The sequence below is a fragment of the Bombina bombina genome, chromosome 8, assembly GCF_027579735.1.
Source record: "Bombina bombina isolate aBomBom1 chromosome 8, aBomBom1.pri, whole genome shotgun sequence".
NCBI classification, from domain to species: Eukaryota; Metazoa; Chordata; class Amphibia; order Anura; family Bombinatoridae; genus Bombina; species Bombina bombina.
The window spans coordinates 51,518,685-51,539,461 of record NC_069506.1 but is presented as its reverse complement, the minus strand read 5'-3'; the positions used below and the strand labels follow the sequence as shown (position 1 = coordinate 51,539,461).

Sequence of the window (20,777 nt, the reverse complement as noted above, 5' to 3'; positions counted from 1 at the left end):
CAATATTAAAATTATGTACTATAAATGCAGGTGGCAAAAAATCCTGCAAATATTTTGCTTTCAGCTAAGCGCCTGTGGAATAACTTCATCAATACTGTTCAAGTGATCACTTGGAACAGGCACTATTGTAAAACTGGCACAAAATGAGGGCTACATATATACACACAATATACAGTATATATACACACACAATATACAGTATATATACACACAATATACAGTATATATATATATATATATACACACAATATACAGTACATATACACACACTATATACACACAATATACAGTATATATACACACAATATACAGTAAATATACACACACTATATACACACAATATACAGTATATATACACACAATATACAGTAAATATACACACACTATATACACACAATTTCAAAAAATATCCTTGTACTTATTAGCGTCTTTCACTTACAATATTGCAATAAATAATAAATTTGAGTGCAAGTGAATTTAAAGTATGAACCAAGAATATCCCATACATAAAATAAATAAAATAAAATTTGGTAATTCAATGCTTATAAAAAAAACAATCATTTCATTAGAAGGTTTTCTGAATTAAGTGACATTAAGTTCAGGATGGGATTATAATTAATGTAGGAAATATACTATTATCAGTACAGTTGGTAGACAGTAGCAGTGCATCTTGGGACATCTCACATGATTCCACAGTGATTAGAAGACTGTGAGGAGAACGCTGTAGGAGTCAATTACATTAAAGTGTTACCGCTTCTTTCGTGGGCCCTCTTCTCAGTTCAGACACCACTGAAATCTCTAGAGATCCTCACCATGTGGAAGACCGAATTAGAAGTTACACTTCTCGTTGTTAAGAAGTGCCAACTTTAGTCATGCCCAGACCTGTCCAGTGTTGGTCACCGGATGCACAATATGTCACTTCATTTTCTTCATATCCTACTCACAAAGTGCTTGTTAAACTACCAAGAGGTTTCTGATTGGAAGATTTCATTAGGCGTTTTTGCATTCATTTCACAGACACAATTAAAAACAAATACATAATCATGTATAATCTAAAATAGTTTAGCAAAATACTAACAAAACTCAAAATTAATTTTAATGGACATTATAACAAAACACACAAAAGTATGTTATAGAGCATAATATTACCACTTTAAGTTCAAGATAAATATAAATAAATACCTTGTAATATAAAATACTGAATTACCCATTTAACTCTTAAATTGTAGCTATTCCAGTTCTCAACAGGATTAAAGGGACATTAAACACTAAACATATGCTAGATAAAATGATGCATTCAAAAAAAAGATTAGCCTGAGGATAACATGTAGATGTATTTTTTAATGTTTCATTAGCTGTTTAAATATTGACAAAATAAGTGTAAAGTTTTAATTTCTATAAAACAATGGGAGCTGCCATGTTGTAACTTAGGTTACCTTCTCTACTGTGGCCAATTATAGACAGTTATAAATAGGTCACTAGAGTGTGCAGCCAATGGCTGTGCAGAATATAACAGTGTTCTGCACCTTCCATTTCTAACAGGAACTGAAAGGCTCACAATTTCAGAATAAAAATACAGGAAAAGGGGACAAAATAAATAATAAAAGTATATTGCAGAGTTACTTTTATATATATATATATATATATATACATATATATATATATATATACACATATACATATATATATATATATATATATACGATTTATATTATTACCATCTCAAAGTGTTTAAAGGGACACTGAACCCAAATTTTTTATTTTGTGATTCAGATAGAGCACGACATTTTAAGCAACTTTCTAATTTACTCCTATTATCAAATGTTCTTTATTCTCTTGGTATCTTTATTTGAAATGCAAGAATGTAAGTTTAGATGCCGGCCCATTTTTGGTGAACAACCTGGGTTGTCCTTGCTGATTGGTGGATAAATTCATCCACCAATAAAAACGTGCTGTGCAGAGTTCTGAACCAAGAAAAAAAGCTTAGATGCCTTCTTTTTCAAATAAAGATATCAAGAGAACAAAGAAAAATTGATAATAGGAGTAAATTAGAAAGTTGCTTAAAATTGCACGCTCTGTCTGAATCACGAAAGAAAAATTTGGGGTTCAGTGTCCCTTTAATGTTCATATTCTAGACTTCACATTCAATTTATAATATGATGATAGATAAACCCAACAGCAAAGCATAACATGTATGGGACACATTTACACTAAAGTAAAATAAATATGTTATTAGTAAGATATGTTTTGTGTACAAACTGGACTTTCTATCAGGCTCCATTATGACAACAGACATATATCAATTAATTATTAATTTCCCCTATATGCCTAAATACCTTAAAAGTGTAACCCTGGATAGCGCTAAAGATAATTGTATACTATGTATGCTTAAATTCAATTTAAAGGGACATAAAACACAAACTTTTTCTTTCATGATTCAGATAGAACATAACGTTTTAAGCAACTTTCAAATTGACTTCTATTATCTAATTTTCCTCATTTTCTTGTTATCCTTTGTTAAAAAGCAGGAAGGCAAGTTTAGTAGTGTGCAAGTGTCTGTACCACTGTATGGCAGCAGTTTTGCAACAATGTTATACATTAGCAAGAGCACTAGATGGCAGCACTATTTCCTGTCATGTAGAGCTTAAGAAATGTGCACGCTACCTATCTAGATATCTCTTCAACAAAAAATAATATGGGAACAAAGCAAAATTTGATAATAGAAGTAAACTGGAAACTTAAATAAATTGTATTCTCTATCTGAATTATGAAAGAAAAAATGTGGGTTTGATGTCCATTTAAGTAACATTTGTTTCTTAACTCATTAGTATTAGTATAGTTTACACCGCAGATATGCTATAAAAATAATTATCTATTACTAAAAAGTATTTTCTGTACTCAATAACTTTACTTTGTTTAAAAAAAAAACAACAAATAAAATGATTATTATTATAAGTAAAGTAATAAAATAAACCATTGTAATTAGTAATATATTTTATATAACACACATCTGCTCTAAACAGGTATTGTAAGTAGTAATCTACACTATAATCGCGTTTGTAACGCGTCTGTCGGTGTCGCCAGTTGCGCACGCATCCTCAAACGAATGTTGGCTGCGCACGCAGCCCAAAAAATCCAAAGCTGCATTCCGGTGGATTCTGAAAATTGCAGAAACAAAACAAAACAAGCAACCGCCCACAGAAAATAACGAAAAAACACGTAACTGCCCACAAGAAATAAATAAAAAACATGTAACCGCCCACACAAAGCAAAACAAAAAAAACTAACCTCCCGCACAAAGTATTAACAAACACCGAAACTGCCAACCCCCACATCGCAAAATAATAAAGTAATTAACCCCTAATCTGCAAACAACATAATAAAAATATTAACCCCTTAACCGCCAACCCCCACATCACAATGTTAACCCCTTAACTGCCAACCCCTCACATCGCAATAAACCTAATTAACCTATTAATCCCTAAACCGACAAACCCCTACATCGCAATAAATCTAATAACCCCTAAAACACCAACCCCCCACATCGCAATAAACCTAATTAACCTATTAACTCCTAAACCGCCAACCCTCCACAATGCAAATAACCAATTTAATTACTAAGCCCCCTAACCTAACACTTACCCCAATACTAAGTTACACTTAAATAAAACCTAACATTAAATTACAAAAAAATAATAATCTAAAATTACAAAAAATTTAAAAACTGTAAAATTACAGATAAAAATAAACAAAATTATCAAAAATAAAAAAAATTAAACCTAATCCCTATGAAAATAAAAAAGCCCCCCCAAAATAAAAACTCCCCCTAAACTAAACTACCAATAGCCCTTAAAAAGGGCCTTTTGTAGGGCATTGCCCAAAGTTAAACAGCTCTTTTACATTTAAAAATTATTAAATCCCCCCTTACAGTAAAAAAAAACCCACCCACCAAACCCCCAAAATAAAAAAAACCTAACACTAAAAAAAAATAAACTACCCATTGCCCCTAAAGGGGCATTTGTATGGGCATTGCCCTTAAACGGGCATTCAGCTCTTTTCCAGCCCATTAAATCCCTAACTAAGCCCCAAATAGGTACTCACTGTTCCTGAAGTCCGGTGGAGAAGGTCTTCTTCCAGGCGGCTCCATCATCTTCTATCTTCATCTTGAGCGAAGGTGCAGAGCTGGCTTCCCTGATGCGTGGATCCTCAGCGGCGGTCCTCAATGATGGCGGTCCTCGGTGGCGGCAGTCCTCAGCAGCGTGGAGGCTCCTCTTCATGTGATCGTCTGTCACACACTGAAGATTGATTGCAAGGTACCCCATATTTATTGGGGTACCTTGCATTGCTAATGGCTGAAACTTTGAAATCAGCCAATAGGATGAGAACTACTGAAATCTTATCGGCTGATTTCAGTCAATAGGAATGCAAGGTACCCCAAAATGATTGTGGTACCTTGCATTCAATCCTCAGTGTATGGCGGACATCGGATGAAGAGAAGCCTCCGTGCCACCGAAGAATGCCACTGCCGAGAAACACCGCCGTTGAGGACCGCCACTGAGGATCCACGCATCGGGGAAGACAGCTCTGCAGCACCTCCGCTCCATGCCGCCTTCTTTCCGGATGAAGATAGAAGATGATGGAGCCGCCTGGAAGAAGACCTCCGCCGGACTTCAGGAACGATAAGTACCTATTTGGGGCTTAGTCTTATTTTTTTTTAGTTTTTTTTTTAGGGTGGCTTTTTTTTTTAGATCAGGGTTTTTTGGGCTGGAAAAGAACTGAATTACCTTTTAAGGGCAATGCTCATATAAATGCCCCTTTAAGGGCAATGGGTAGTTTAGTTTTTTTAGTGTTAGGTTTTTTGGGGGGTTTGGTGGGTATGGGGTTTTACTGTTAGGGGGTAATTGGTAATTTGTTTAGGTAAAAGAGCTGTTTAACTTAGGGCAATGCTCTACAAAAGCCCTTTTAAAAGCTATTGGTAGTTTAGTATTATATTAGAGGGTGTTTTTATTTTGGGGGGATTTTTTTTTATAGGGTATTAGTTTAGGTTTACATTTTTTATTTTGGATAGCTTTGTTTATTTTTTTCTGTAATTTTACATTTTTATTTTGGATAGCTTTGTTTATTTTTTTCTGTAATTTTACATGTTTTATTTTGTGTAATTTTAGCTTTGGGGTTTGTAGTTTTTTTTAGTCTGCCCTCTGGGCAGGCTTATCGCCTAGTAAATAAATAAATACTAAAAATAAAATAAACTACAATTCTGCAGTAAATTAACCTATTTATTATACTACAACAAACAGCTGTACATCGCATAAATTTAGGGTCAGATTACAAGTGGAGCGGTATTAAACGCGTCGGGTAGTGCTCGTATTACAAGTTGAAAGTAACTAACCTGACTAGCATAAAAAGCTGAGCTTAGAATATTGCATACAAGCTAACCTATTCCCCCATAGATGTCAAAGGAGCAAAAAAGTTTGAAAAAAACCCCAAAACTTCCTACTCGAGCGCAAACCTGATTGCATGATTTTATATATATATATTTATTTATAAAATACATTGAACATATTCTGCTATGTGAACATTGAAATATTTACAGTAAATTTACAGTATAACACTTTATTAAATATGAATATTGCATTGAATATGATTTTAAATGTTTTCATCTACTTGACTGCAAAGGGCTCCAATGCACTTATATATATATGTATATATATATGTGTAAATATGTATATGTATTTATGTGTTTATATGAGTAGATATGTCTGTAAATAAATTGGTGTATACTGTCCATTTAAAGGGGCATAACAGAAGTTAGGATAGAGACAAAATATAATAATATGTACTTTAATTACTTTACCTGCAAATTTATACTGCAGTGCCTCACCTTTAACCGTTTCTTTTTAGATTCCGAATTGTAAAGCTCTATCTCCCCCCCCCACACACACACATTTCCTTCTATGGCTGTATCTATATCTATTGATGTTTTGGTAGAATGCAAAAGTGCATTGGGATTATCTGCTGGAGCATGCCTAGATGCTGTGAACTCAGTTGAAATACACTGATAAGGGGAGGTGGAGTTGGCTGCTCCAGGCAGCTTAGCTATGTAATTCATTTTGCTTATTTTTGAAAACTATTTTAAAATACTTGCTAGCAATTTTTATGCAAACTATTTTTAATTAATTATATATATATATATATGCAAAGATCTCAACCTGTTTTATGTCCCTTTAACAAAGTGTTCACCTAGGTACATATAATATACAGGCAAGCAATAGTGCAATAACACATTAAGCATTTTTGTTTGGCATTTTTATGACCCTTCAATCGATAAAACTCAACCACTTAAAAGAGGCATAGATATCAATTATAATTATTATTATTAAACAATGATGATGATGATAATAATAATAATAATATTAACACTAATAATAATATTTCAAAATTAAACTTTTGTTTCTTAGTATCTTAAAGAAACCTCTATGGTTGGGTTAAGCAAGTTTTCCTGCTACTGAACCATCTAATATTTTCCCTATAATATGCTCAAAAATATGTATAAAATAAAAGCTTATGTATAAAGTAATTTGAAAAATGGAAAGAGCATCATATTCACTAGATTTTGTCTAAGAAAAAAAAGATTGTTAAAATACTGAGCATATTAAACATAGTTTTGATTATTTTATATTGCAAGTAGTGAAAGGGATTCCCTTGAGAACTCAATAAAGATAACAGGTTTCTCAGATCCCTAAAGGAAGTTGAAGCTAGGGGAATATAATTCAACATCTGTGTACAGAGTCGTCTGTGGGTAACCATATGTTCTGCACATTGTCTTCAGGTAATATCATTTTCTCATATAAAAGTAAATAGAAACATTCAAGGGGCATGGAACCCAAATTGTTTCTTTCATGATTCAGATAGAGAATACAATTTAAAAAACAAGTTGCCAATTTACTTCCATTATCAAATTTGAGTTGTTCTCATGTTATTCTTTGTTTAGGAGATACCTAGCTAGGTAGTGTGCACATGTCTGGAGCACTACATGACAGGACATAGTGCTGCCATCTAGTGCTCTAGCTAATGTATAACGTTGTTGCAAAACTGCTGCCATCTAGTGCTCTTGCTAATGTATAATGTTGTTGCAAAACTGCTGCCATCTAGTGCTCTTGCTAATGTATAACGTTGTTGCAAAACAGCTGCCATCTAGTGCTTTTGCTAATGTATAACGTTACTGCTGCAATCTAGTGCTCTTGCTAATGTATAACGTTGTTGCAAAACAGCTGCCATCTAGTGCTCTTGCTAATGTATAACGTTGTTGCAAAACTGCTGCCATCTAGTGCTCTCGCTAATGTATAACGTTGTTGCAAAACTGCTGCCATCTAGTGCTCTTGCTAATGTATAATGCTGTTGCAAAACTGCTGCCATCTAGTGCTCTTGCTAATGTATAAAGTTGTTGCAAAACTGCTGCCATCTAGTGCTATTGCTAATGTATAAAGTTGTTGCAAAACTGTTGCCATCTAGTGCTCTTGCTAATGTAGAACGTTGTTGCAAAACTGCTGCCATATTGTACTGCAGACACGTGCACACTCCTTAACTTAGCTGCCTGCTTTTCAAGAAAGGATAAAAAACAAAGACATTTTGATAATAGAAGTACATTGGAAAGTTGTATCTGAATAATGAAAGAACAATGTGGGGGTTTTATGTCCCTTTAACATAAATATGCTGCTTGTCTGTGAGAAAGTAGACAGAGGATAAACAAGAAAGCCTCATACACAAATTATTTACAAGCAATGTGTATTATAATATAATAGGAGTAAAGTAGAAAGTTGCTTGAAATTGCATGATCTATTTGAATCATTAAAGAAAAAAAAACAGAATTTATGCTTACCTGATAAATTACTTTCTCCAACGGTGTGTCCGGTCCACGGCGTCATCCATTACTTGTGGGATATTCTCCTCCCCTACAGGGAAAGGCAAGGAGAACACACAGCAAGGGCTGTCCATATAGCTCCCCCTCTGGCTCCGCCCCCCAGTCATTCGACCGACGGTTAGGAGGAAAAGGAGAAACTATAGGGTGCCGTGGTGACTGTAGTGTATAAAGAAAAAGAAAAATATTTCAAACCTGATTAAAAAACCAGGGCGGGCCGTGGACCGGACACACCGTTGGAGAAAGTAATTTATCAGGTAAGCATAAATTCTGTTTTCTCCAACATTGGTGTGTCCGGTCCATGGCGTCATCCATTACTTGTGGGAACAAATACCAAAGCTTTAGGACACGGATGAAGGGGAGGGAGCAAATCAGGTTACCTAAACAGAAGGCACCACGGCTTGCAAAACCTTTCTCCCAAAAACAGCCTCCAAAGAAGCAAAAATATCAAATTTGTAAAATTTGGCAAAAGTGTGCAGAGAAGACCAAGTCGCTGCCTTACATATCTGATTAACAGAAGCCTCGTTCTTGAAGGCCCATGTGGAAGCCACAGCCCTAGTGGAGTGAGCTGTGATTCGTTCAGGAGGCTGCCGTCCGGCAGTCTCATAAGCCAATCGGATAATGCTTTTCAGCCAGAAAGAAAGAGAGGTAGCAATAGCTTTTTGTCCTCTCCTCTTACCAGAGTAAACAACAAACAAGGATGAGGTTTGTCTAAAATTCTTTGTTGCTTCTAAATAGAACTTTAAAGCACGGACTACATCTAAATTGTGTAACAAACGTTCCTTCTTTGAAACTGGATTCGGGCACAGAGAAGGAACAACTATTTCCTGGTTAATATTCTTGTTGGAAACAACTTTTGGAAGAAAACCAGGCTTGGTACGCAAAATAACCTTATCTGAATGGAACACCAGATAGGGTGGATCACACTGCAAAGCAGATAATTCAGAAACTCTTCTAGCAGAAGAAATAGCAACCAAAAACAGAACTTTCCAAGATAGCAACTTGATATCTATGGAATGTAAGGGTTCAAACAGAACCCCCTGAAGAACTGAAAGAACTAAATTTAGACTCCAAGGAGGAGTCAAGGGTCTGTAAACAGGTTTGATTCTGACCAAAGCCTGTACAAAAGCTTGTACCTCTGGCACAGCTGCCAGTCGTTTGTATAACAAGACAGATAAAGCAGAAATCTGTCCTTTTAGAGAACTCGCTGACAATCCCTTATCCAAACCTTCTTGGAGAAAGGAGAGGATCTTAGGAATTTTAATCTTACTCCAGGAGAATCCCTTGGATTCACACCAACAGATATATCTTTTCCATATTTTATGGTAAATCTTTCTAGACACAGGTTTTCTGGCTTGGACCAGAGTATCTATCACTGAATCTGAAAACCCACGCTTGGATAAAATCAAAAGTTCAATTTCCAAGCAGTCAGCTGCAGAGAAATTAGATTTGGATGTTCGAATGGACCTTGTACTAGAAGATCCTGTCTCAAAGGTAGCTTCCATGGTGGAGCCGATGACATATTCACCAGGTCTGCATACCAAGTCCTGCGCGGCCACGCAGGAGCTATCAGAATCACAGAGGCCTTCTCCTGTTTGATCCTGGCTACAAGCCTGGGAAGGAGAGGGAACGGTGGAAACGCATAAGCTAGGTTGAACGACCAAGGCGCCACTAATGCATCCACTAGAGTGGCCTTGGGATCCCTGGATCTGGACCCGTAGCAAGGAACCTTGAAGTTCTGACGAGACGCCATCAGATCCATGTCTGGAATGCCCCATAATTGAGTCAACTGGGCAAACACCTCCGGGTGGAGTTCCCACTCCCCCGGATAGAAAATCTGACGACTCAGATAATCCGCCTCCCAGTTGTCTACTCCTGGGATGTAGATTGCAGATAGGTGGCAGGAGTGATCCTCCACCCATTTGATGATCTTGGATACCTCTCTCATCGCCAAGGAACTCCTTGTTCCTCCCTGATGGTTGATGTAAGCTACAGTCGTCATGTTATCTGACTGGAATCTTATGTATCCAGCCTTCGCTAGATGAGGCCAAGCCCGGAGAGCATTGAATATCGCTCTCAGTTCCAGGATGTTGATCGGGAGAAGAGACTCTTCCCGAGACCATAAACCCTGAGTTTTCAGGGAATCCCAGACCGCGCCCCAGCCTGATAGACTGGCGTCGGTCGTGACAATGACCCACTTTGGTCTGCAGAAACTCATTCCCTGAGACAGGTGATCCTGTCTACTGGAGCATGCACAGTTGTAATGGTCTTAGATGAATTCGAGCAAAAGGAACTATGTCCATTGCTGCAACCATCAACCCTACTACTTCCATGCACTGAGCTATGGAAGGCTGCAGAATAGAGAGAAGAACTTGACAAGCGTTTAGAAGCTTTGACTTTCTGACTTCTGTCAGGAAGATCTTTATTTCAAAAGAATCTATTATTGTTCCCAAAAAGGGAACTCTTGTTGACGGAGACAGGGAACTCTTTTCTACGTTCACCTTCCACCCGTGAGATCTGAGAAAGGCTAGAACAATGTCTGTATGAGCCTTTGCCTTGGAAAGAGACGACGCTTGAATTAGAATGTCGTCCAGATAAGGTGCCACTGCAATGCCCCTTGGTCTTAGAACCGCTAGAAGGGACCCGAGCACCTTTGTGAAAATTCTGGGAGCAGTGGCTAGTCCGAATGGGAGAGCCACGAACTGATAATGTTTGTCCAGAAGGCGAACCATAGGAACTGATGATGATCTTTGTGGATAGGAATATGTAGATACGCATCCTTTAAATCCATGGTAGTCATATATTGACCTCCTGGATTATAGGTAAACTTGTTCGAATGGTTTCCATTTTGAACGATGGAACTCTGAGAAATTTGTTTAGAATTTTTAAATCCAGAATTGGTCTGAAAGTTCCCTCTTTTTGGGAACTACAAACAGATTTGAGTAAAAACCCCTGATCTTGTTCCACAGTTGGAACTGGGTGTATCACTCCCATCTTTAACAGGTCTTCTACACAATGTAAGAATGCCTGTCTACTTATTTGGTTTGAAGATAAGTGAGAAATGTGGAACCTTCCCCTTGGGGGTAGTTCCTTGAATTCTAGAAGATAACCCTGAGAGACTATTTCTAGTGTCCATGGATCCTGAACATCTCTTGCCCTAGCCTGAGCAAAGAGAGAGAGTCTGCCCCCTACTAGATCCGGTCCCGGATCGGGGGCTACCCCTTCATGCTGTCTTGGTAGCAGCAGCAGGCTTCTTGGCCTGTTTACCCTTATTCCAGCCTTGCATTGGTTTCCAAGCTGGTTTAGTCTGGGAAGCGTTACCCTCTTCTCTAGAGGCTGCCGAGTTAGAAGCCGGTCCGTTCCTGAAATTGCGAAAGGAACGAAAATTGGACTTATTCTTAGCCTTGAAAAGCCTATCCTGTGGGAGGGCATGGCCCTTTCCCCCAGTGATATCTGAAATAATTTCTTTCAATTCTGGCCCAAAAAGGGTCTTACCTTTGAAAGGGATATTAAGCAATTTTGTCTTGGAAGATACATCCGCCGACCAAGACTTTAGCCAGAGCGCTCTGCGCGCCACAATTGCAAACCCTGAATTTTTCGCCGCTAATCTCGCTAACTGCAAAGCGGCGTCTAAAATAAAGGAATTAGCTAACTTAAGTGCGTGAATTCTGTCCATGACTTCCTCATACGGAGTCTCCCTACTGAGCGAGTTTTCCAGTTCCTCGAACCAGAACCACGCCGCTGTAGTGACAGGAATAATGCACGAAATAGGTTGAAGGAGGTAACCTTGCTGTACAAAAATCTTTTTAAGCAAACCCTCCAATTTTTTATCCATAGGATCTTTGAAAGCACAATTGTCCTCGATGGGAATGGTCGTGCGTTTAGCTAGTGTAGAAACTGCCCCCTCGACCTTAGGGACTGTTTGCCATATGTCCTTCCTGGGGTCGACCATAGGGAACAATTTCTTAAATATAGGAGGAGGGACAAAAGGTATGTCTCCCACTCCTTATTCACTATGTCCGCCACCCGTTTAGGTATCGGAAAGGCATCAGGGTGCACCGGGACCTCTAGGAACTTGTCCATCTTGCACAAGTTTTCTGGGATGACCAGATTGTCACAATCATCCAGAGTAGATAGCACCTCCTTAAGTAATGCGCGGAGATGCTCTGATTTAAATTTAAATGTCACAACATCAGGTTCTGCCTGCTGAGAAATTCTTCCTGTATCAGAAATTTCTCCATCTGACAAACCCTCCCTCACTGCCACTTCAGACTGGTGTGAGGGTATGACAGAAAAATTATCATCAGCGCCCTCCTGCTCTACAGTGTTTAAAACAGAGCAATCGCGCTTTCTCTGAAATGCTGGCATTTTGGATAAAATATTAGCTATGGAGTTATCCATTACTGCCGTCAATTGTTGCATAGTAACAAGCATTTGCGCGCTAGAAGTACTAGGGGTCGCCTGCGCGGGCATAACTGGTATAGACACAGAAGGAGAAGATGTAGAACTATCTCTACTTCCTTCATCTGAGGAATCATCCTGGGCAACCTTACTATTTGTGACAATACTGTCCTTACTGTGTTTGGACGCTATGGCACAATTATCACATATATTTGAAGGGGGAACCCCATTGGCTTCCATACATACAGAACATGATCTATCTGAAGGTACAGACATGTTAAATAGGCTTAAACTGGTTAATAAAGTATAAAAACCGTTTTTTAAAAAAAAAACGTTACTGTCTCTTTAAATGTTAAACAGGGCACACTTTATTACTGAATATGTGAAAAACTATGAAGGAATTATCCAATCTTTACCAAATTTTCACCACAGTGTCTTAATGCATTCAAAGTATTGCACCCCAATTTTCAAGCTGTTAACCCTTAAAAATGTGGAAACCGGAGCCGTTTGCAATTTTAACCCCACTACAGTCCCAGCCACAGCCTTTGTTGTGACTTCAACTATCCCAGGGGGGTATTTCAAGCCTTCTAGGAACGTTTTCAGTGGACACCAGACCCTCTCACATGCATCTGCATGCACTGTACTTAAAAGAAACTGTGCAATAATGGCGCGAAAATGAGGCTCTGCCTAATACAGTGAAAGGCCCTTCCTGACTGGGAAGGTGTCTTAACTAGTGCCTGGCGATAAAAAACGTTCCCCAAATAATAAAAGTGTGAAATCCACTTCAAACTTTAAATAAAAACTTAAATAAACAATCGATTTAGCCCTTAAGAGTGTCCACCAGTTAATAGCCCATAATAAGCCCTTTATTCTTTCTATGTCTAAGAAAATGGCTTACCGATCCCCATGAGGGAAAAATGACAGCCTTCCAGCATTACACAGTCTTGTTAGAAAATGGCTAGTCATACCTTGAGCAGAAAAGTCTGCAAACTGTTCCCCCCAACTGAAGTTCTCTCATCTCAACAGTCCTGTGTGGGAACAGCAATCGATTTTAGTTACTGCTGCTAAAATCATACTCCTCTTTTAAACAGAACTCTTCATCTCTTTCTGTTTCAGAGTAAATAGTACATACCAGCACTATTTTAAAATAACAAACTCTTGATAGAAGAAATAAAAAACTACAACTAACACCACAAACTCCTCACCATCCCCGTGGAGATGCTACTTGTTCAGAGCGGCAAGGAGAATGACTGGGGGGGCGGAGCCAGAGGGGGAGCTATATGGACAGCTCTTGCTGTGTGCTCTCCTTGCCTTTCCCTGTAGGGGAGGAGAATATCCCACAAGTAATGGATGACGCCGTGGACCGGACACACCAATGCTGGAGAAATGAAGTTTAGTGTCCCTTTAAGGATAAAAAAATAAATGAATTGCTTTGCAAACTGCTTCACTGACTCTCCCTAAAGAATCTGGAATGCATACAATATACCTAACCCTGCTACATAGTACAGAATTCTCATTGAGGCAACTCTCCGGGGGCCGATTTACCATTGTGCGGACGGACATGATCCGCTGAAGCATACGCTCTCTGCATTTATCATTGCACCTAGTGCTTGTGTAATGCCGCCCCCTGCACATTCATGGCCAATCGGCCGCTAGCAGGGGGTGTCAATCAACCCGTTGTTTCAAAAGCGTATTTAAAAGGAACAGTCTACATGAAAATGTTCATTGTTTAAAAAGATAGATAATCCCTTTATTACCCATTCCCCAGTTTTTTCATAACAAACACGGTTATATTAATGTACTTTTAACCTCTGTGATTACATTGTATCTAAGCCTCTACAGACTGCCCCCATATCTCAGTTCTTTTGACTGAGTTGCATTTTAGCCAATCAGTGATAACTCCTTAGTAACTCCACAGAAATTAGCACAATGTTTTCTTTATGGCACACGTGAACTAGCACTGTCTAGCTGTGAAAAACTGTCAAAATGCATTGAGATAGGAGGTGGCCTTCAAGGGCTTAGCAAATAGTATACAAGCCTATCTAGGTTTAGCTTTCAGCAAAGAATTCCCTTTAAAGCAAAGCAAATTTGATGATAAAAGTAAATTGTAAAGTTGTTTAAAATAGCATGCCTTATTTGAATCATGAAAGTTTAATTTTGACTAGACTGCCCCTTAAGTATGCACCTTGTACCAGTATTTAAACACAGCACTTGCTCAGAGAGCCTAAAGGTGCTTGTACCATTTTTACTCAATTTGTTCATTTCTGACATGATACCACCCCCCACTGGTGCTCTCAACAGAGTGCTCTCAACAGCTGCAGTATTTAAAATGCTAGTGCACTGAGAATATCTATCTATGCTTCACATGCACGTGCAGAGAAAAAAGTTAACACTAAAACAGCAAAAATGCTTCTAATAAAAGTTTTACTAATACATGTATATTGCAAATATGATTCTATTCAAAGATGTAATTCCTCTATGTATATTTAAATTCTGACTAGAATGTCCCTTTAACATTGCTTGATGAGCAATAGTCGAGGGCACTCTAACCTCAGCATGTCAAATATCACAGGGCGCTAAGTCCCTCACATAAAAGACTTTTGTGCAGATGCGCGGTAAAATTAATGTGAGATATCATTGAGTGCTAAGCTGATGGTAAGATAAATAGAGCTCTCTGCACTACCCAATAAAAGTATAGCGTATGCTAAAAAAAAAAAAAAATCATTATTTGCCTTGTTAATCTTGTGACATTGTACTGAAAAAAAAAAGCCAAGATAAAAGATGGTCATATCAGATTGTATGGTAATTAATCCCTTTTAAAAGTGTTTAGTGATGCTAATCGATGATATTGGCAATTAACCTGTTGTGTTTCAAAATTATAGAGATACATGTTTATGTATTTCTAAGGGTTTTGAACAAGTGCATTATGGGTACAGCGTGTTTGTTGGGTTATTAATCTGGCTACGTTTTACCAGAATTGTTATTGTTTAAAAAGATAAAAAATGCCTTTACTACCCATTCCCCAGATTTGCACAACCAACATTGTTACATTATAATACTTTATAACATTTAAACCTCTAAATTTCTGCCTGTTTCTAAGCCACTACAGACCGCCTCTTATCACATGCTTTTTTATTAGCTTTTCACAACAGGAGACTGCTAGATCATGTGGGCCATATAGATAACATTGTGCGCACGCCCCGGGGAGTTATTTAAGAGTTAGCACAACAAAGTACTAAATGCAAGTCAATAGATAAATAGGTAAAATTCACAACCGGAGACTGCTAGTTCATGTGGACCATAAAAATAACATTGTGCTCTCTCCCATGGAGTTGTGGCTGACACAGCACTAATTGGCTAAAATGCAAATCAATAGATAATAGCCATGTGATCAGGGGGCTGTCAGAAGAGGCTTAGATACATGGGGTAATCACAGAGGTAAAAAGTATATTAATATAACTGTGTTGGTTATACAAAACTGGGGAATGGGTAATAAAGGGATTATCTATCTTTTTAAACAATAACAATGTTTGGAGTAGACTGTCCCTTTAAGGAGGTAGTGCTGCTCCCTGACGTCATCCAATATGGCCGACTTACTGCAAAACCAATGTTACAACTTTTGGAGGTAGCAAGTAATAAACATTAAAGGAGGTTCCTGAGGAATTGTAAGTCTTTTTAGCTGTGACATTCAAAATATGAAAATATTCCTAAAAATATATTTGTAATTAGCGAGAATGTGTATTGTGATCAGCAGAAACAGGACCGGCCATGTTAAGTATAGGGCAATTAAAACAATAATGAAACACGTGCTAGAGATAAACAATAAAAGTGGCGACATAAAAAATGTCTCATCTGCCACTGTTAACATGCAGATAATTACCAAATGATAAATTATGATTAATAATAAAGAACCAGATTTCAAGTGGCGCACAATTTAGCACTTTCGTACTGCCAGAAGTAAACTTTTAATGCATGTGGGTTAGCATGAGTATTACAAGTTGAATGTAAATTGTTCACATGTGAGCAAAAGTCGACGCGCGTTAACCTCAGGACTTCGGATATAGTGACCATGGTAACTTCTTCTCCCCATAGACTTTAATGGAGATCGCAACATAAAAACCTAAAAAATATAAAAACACCTATCGCTTATGTGCGCTAACCAACACTGCGTTAGACCTGCAGCGCTAACTTGAAGTTAGTAATAAATATTTTACATTCCTATGTATTTCACATAGGATGAAATGTTATTTTATATTTATAAATGTATATATATATATATATATATATATATATATATATATATATATATATATATATATATATATATATATATATAATATCTATACCTATATATCTATATAAATATCTATAGATATATATATATATATATATATATATATATATATATATAGATATTTAGAAATACAAACAACATTTTCTTCTAAGTGAAGAACATTGGAAATACAAACAACATTTTCTTCTAAGTGAAGAACATTGGAATGTAAAATATTTACAGTAAAACCATAATTCATATTAATATTCAATAAAAAAAAAAGTCAGGTATTTGAGTGGAAAGGGCTCCAAAGTATATATGTGCATACATGTGTATATATTTGCTTATATGTGTATATAAGTATTTATATACATACACATGTATACACATATATACATATGTATATATACATACATACACATATTTGGACATGTATATCTATGTATATATCCATTATAGCCCTTTCCATTCAAACACCCTATTATATACCTTTTAACCCTTATAACTTTTTTTATTAATATTTCTATTAATCATTTTTATTAGATAGTGTATATACGAGTGTAACACTTTATATATTTATGTTGTGTTTGGTGTAACTTTTTATTTAGCCCTAACCCTTAACACAAAGGCATCAGTCACACTAACCCGACGAGTGCAAATTTGCTTGTGCAATCATGTTTACTTTCAACATGTAATATTGCGCCAATTGTAATCTAGCCCATGATGTGAATTCTATAAATTTACTTAAGACGAGATCTTAGTTCATTAAGTAATAATACCTCACAATCATTCCCCATCTCCAACGGCACACAACAAGGATGTCCGCTCTCACCTCTGCTATTTGCACTCACAGTAGAAATCCTAGCAATACAGATTAGAAATAATCCAGATATACAAGGTATACAATATGGCAACATTACCCAAAAGTGCCTCCTGTTTGCGGACGATGTGATCCTCACTTTACAATCTCCATCCACTGCATTACCTGCTCTAATTAAGACCCTAGAAAACTACAAACAAGTTTCTAATTTTTCCATTAATATGGGAAAATCTGAGCTTATACCAATCAATCTGTCATCACAGGATATAGAATTTGTAACACATCATACAAAATTTGCTATTACAGATAAATTCAAATACCTTGGTTTAATAATTCCAAAAAATGCTCACAATTTATTCTCTGACTACTTTACCTCTCTCCAATCAAACGTTAAACATTTGTTGGAAACTGGCATAAGCAAGGACATTTGTCATGGTTGGGTAGAATCAACACTGTTAAAATGATGATAATACCCAAGTATCTATACCTTTTTCAAACACTACCGTTGGCCCTACCCAATGCTTATCTCAGAACACAACAAAAACTGTTAAATTTGTTTATCTGGTCTTAGAAAAGACATAGAGTAGCTCAGCACACCTTATATCTCAGAAAAGAGGATGGAGGACTCAATGTCCCTAATATAGCCAACTACTACAGAGCAGCACATTTAACAAGAATAATCTCATGGAACCACTCTCCCCCTACTAACATGTGGGTACAAATGGAAAGTCACTTGTCACAAGTCAAACATATGAGGGATATAGCCTGGCTATCTAAAAACTTTAGACCACATCTTTTACAGCGCAATAGATATATTAAAGCCACTCTTGAGGTCTGGGACTATGTGATCAACCATACGAAGGGAGTGTCTACCTTGGTATCCCCATTGACTCCGATGTTGCGCAATTACTTATTTTTGAAGCATAGTTTCACCCATACTAATGTACATAAGACATTAGAGAATATCCCTATATACTTAATTACGGACTCTGCTAGTGTTAAAGATAGAGTTCTGCTCAATGAAGAACTGGAACCTCTTTTCCATAGCTGGTATGCATATTTGCAAATTAGACATGCCATCAATAACAGCCCATATAAGCAGGATGTACTGAGACCATTAACGCTTTATGAACAGTTATGTATAAACCCTAACATCAAAAAAGCACACCTTTCCATGACATATAAAATTCTTAGAGGTTCCTTCCCGGAAAAACGACCGGCATACATGTTGAGGTGGAACGAGGAGCTGTTAGGTGACTTAAACGATAAAGATTGGAAACGTTGTTTCCTCCTGACTCACTCTTCCTCCACCTCACTAATTATGTCTGAATTAAATTTTAAGATAATCGCCCGTTGGTACTTAACTCCTCATTGTTTATGAATTATCTATCCTACTGCCTCTTCTAGCTGCTGGAGGAGATGTGGAGACGTAGGCAATATGACTCACATTTGGTGGTCCTGCCCTAGTCTAGTTGGCTTTTGGTCACAAATAAAGCATAACGTGAACCACATCTTGAGTATGAATATTTCCCTCAACCCACACATTATCCTCCTCAACCACATTCCACGTCTTAATTGTGTATACTGTAAAAAATATAATTTATGCTTACCTGATAAATTCATTTCTCCTGTAGTGTAGTCAGTCCACGGGTCATCCATTACTTATGGGATTATATCTCCTCCCTAACAGGAAGTGCAAGAGGATCACCCAAGCAGAGCTGCTATATAGCTCCTCCCCTCTACGTCATACCCAGTCATTCGACCGAAACCAAACGAGAAAGGAGAAAACTAAAGGGTGCAGTGGTGACTGGAGTTTAATTTAAAATTTAGACCTGCCGTAAAAAACAGGGCGGGCCGTGGACTGACTACACTACAGGAGAAATGAATTTATCAGGTAAGCATAAATTATATTTTCTCCTGTTAAGTGTAGTCAGTCCACGGGTCATCCATTACTTATGGGATACCAATACCAAAGCTAAAAGTACACGGATGACGGGAGGGACAGGCAGGATCTTTACAAGGAAGGAACCACTGCCTGTAGAACCTTTCTCCCAAAAACAGCCTCCGAAGAAGCAAAAGTGTCAAATTTGTAAAATTTTGAAAAAGTGTGAAGTGAAGACCAAGTTGCAGCCTTGCAAATCTGTTCAACAGAGGCCTCATTCTTAAAGGCCCAAGTGGAAGCCACAGCTCTAGTAGAATGAGCCGTAATCCTTTCAGGAGGCTGCTGTCCAGCAGTCTCATAGGCTAAACGTATTATGCTACGAAGCCAGAAAGAGAGAGAGGTAGCCGAAGCTTTTTGACCTCTCCTCTGTCCAGAATAAACGACAAACAGGGAAGAAGTTTTACGAAAATCTTTAGTTGCCTGCAAATAAAATTTCAGGGCACGGACGACGTCCAGATTGTGCAGAAGTCGTTCCTTCTTTGAAGAAGGGTTAGGGCACAATGATGGAACAACAATCTCTTGATTGATATTCTTGTTAGTGACTACCTTAGGTAAGAACCCAGGTTTAGTACGCAGAACTACCTTGTCTGAATGAAAAATCAGATAAGGAGAATCACAATGTAAGGCCGATAACTCAGAGACTCTTCGAGCCGAGGAAATAGCCATTAAAAACAGAACTTTCCAAGATAACAGCTTGATATCAATGGAATGAAGGGGTTCAAACGGAACACCTTGCATAACGTTAAGAACTAAATTTAAGCTCCACGGCGGAGCAACAGTCTTAAACACAGGCTTAATCCTAGCCAAAGCCTGACAAAAAGCCTGAACGTCTGGAACTTCTGACAGACGTTTGTGTAAAAGGATAGACAGAGCTGAGATCTGTCCCTTTAACGAACTAGCAGATAAACCCTTTTCTAAACCTTCTTGTAGAAAAGACAATATCCTAGGAATCCTAACCTTACTCCATGAGTAACTCTTGGATTCGCACCAATATAAGTATTTACGCCATATTTTATGGTAAATTTTCCTGGTAACAGGTTTCCTAGCCTGTATTAAGGTATCAATCACTGACTCCGAGAATCCCCGCTTTGATAGAATCAAGCGTTCAATCTCCATGCAGTCAGCCTCAGAGAAATTAGATTTGGATGTTTGAAAGGACCCTGAATCAGAAGGTCCTGTCTCAGAGGCAGAGACCATGGTGGACAGGACGACATGTCCACTAGATCTGCATACCAGGTCCTGTGTGGCCACGCAGGCGCTATTAGAATCATCGATGCTCTCTCCTGTTTGATCCTGGCAATCAATCGAGGAAGCATCGGGAAGGGTGGAAACACATAAGCCATGTTGAAGACCCAAGGTGCTGTCAGAGCATCTATCAGTACCGCTCCCGGGTCCCTGGACCTGGATCCGTAACAAGGAAGCT

The 20,777-nt window shown here is 37.8% G+C and overlaps 1 protein-coding gene across 4 annotated transcripts in view; it reads right to left on the bottom strand.

Annotated features, from left to right (window-relative positions):
- Positions 1–20,777, bottom strand: part of TP73 (tumor protein p73) — a 286,919-nt gene that overhangs the window by 199,727 nt on the left and 66,415 nt on the right. The gene's annotated exons all lie outside the window — the stretch shown is intronic.